The following is a 1,805-nucleotide window of genomic DNA, read 5'->3' as shown; positions in this document are numbered from 1 at the left end:
CAGAACATGTGGTCAAATTCCTTCCAACGCTGTCACAACTGACACAAGTGTAGTTTACTTTTTTGTAATGTCATTAACACACAGAGGCAGAGACAGTGCAGTAATGTAGCACACACTGTTCTGATAGGTCACTGCAACAGAAAAGAACCAACAAGAATCAATCACAAAATCTGAATCAAAATCAAAAAATTAGAATCATAGTCATTTCTCACTCCTGCACAGTTAAATTTTTTCTAAGGAATACTCCACACCTGAAGTATCACAAAAAAACCTGTAATGTCAGAATCTTCCTACCACAGGACAGACTATGATAGGAGTATCATCACTGGAGTGAGACTGTTAGTATCAAGTTTAAATACAACTATATCAAATGGCAAGAAGCAGAAGGCCTTCAAGCTAAACCTGCCAGTCAGTGTTGTCGTTGAGAGGACCCACAGGCCTGGGGTGTAGAGTGACTGGGGTTCTGGGAGGATTGATTTTTCTAAAGTTAAAAAAAAATCCACAAAAGCACATAAAATGTCAAACTGTAATACAATCACAAAGAATTCTCTTTTAATCTGCAGGGCTGTGAGCAGAGGCTTCACATGTCAGTGTCCAGCATTTTATTCTTTTGTTCCATCTGTCATCGGCTGTAGGTTTTTGGGAGTAAAACGGTTGAGTGTGTGGGGTGAGATGAAATTAGTTAAATTCAGTTTCTATTAGCAAAAATAGAAAATATATAAAATAATGCTACACATTTGTGCACTAACCAGAAAAATATATATAATATATATATAATAATATAATCAATTCATTCCAACTGCTTAGTCCTGTGAAAATGAAGAAAGAAATCCCAAAATTAGCTTCAGACAGAATAGACATAAAGGAAGATGCAGGTCTTGGCTTTAAAGTGATAAGAGCAGAAACATTTGTCTTAAATGTGGAGCTAGAACCAGGCAGCTGCTGTAGATAACGTGGCCTATCTCCAACTCATATTCTGTCTGGTTTGGTTTTGTCCATCAGATATCCCTCTGGTTAAACGTCTGTGACTCACGATGATGTCGGCGTGAAAGTAGCTTTTTTAAAAAAAAATCTTTCTGGTTGGTTTGAATAAAAGACAAAACTAAAATAAACACTTTTAAACGGTTATTTATACTGATTATGGTCTGGGCATCAAAATAGTCAACAAAACAAGAGGTGCGGTGACAAAGATATTAATTTATATAAACAATGGGAAGTTAAGCACTGCCAAAGGGCACAGAGACAAAACAGAGTTTGTGGTCACAGCGTGATGAGGATCTAACTCTGCCAGGACTTTGTTGTGTCACATTGTATGAGTGAGTGTGAATTGGTAGCTTATAATCTGCAGTGTTTGCAGCAAATTCAGCTGCACGTTCTCAGTGTATGTTGAGTTTTAATCAAGTGACCTTTGAACTTTAGATTTACAGATTTACTCCCTGAGCGGCGACTGTCAGGTGACATGAAGTTACAGTTCAACAAACATTCCTGTATAAACAGGTAATAAAGTACTTCAACACTTCTAAGGTAGACTTTATATTTGGATCCTAATCAAAACAAGTGCGAATACACAGATGAATTAATCAATTAACAAGTGAATTGTTTATTTTTGTTAATTCAAATTCCTTAATTTGACAAAAAATATTTTGTTTATATTACTGGAACTAAAAGACAACAATCAGTGAATGACCTATAAATGTTAGACATATTAGTACAGTGGGTGTTTCTTTGCATTAAAATGCATGAAAAAGTCAGATTAATCTTTATTAATTAATGAGTTTTTGATTAATTTTGACATGCTTAGTATA

This window comes from Cynoglossus semilaevis, chromosome 17 (genome assembly GCF_000523025.1).
Source record: "Cynoglossus semilaevis isolate Cse_v1.0 chromosome 17, Cse_v1.0, whole genome shotgun sequence".
NCBI lineage: Eukaryota > Metazoa > Chordata > Actinopteri > Pleuronectiformes > Cynoglossidae > Cynoglossus > Cynoglossus semilaevis.
This window is presented reverse-complemented; position numbering follows the sequence as displayed.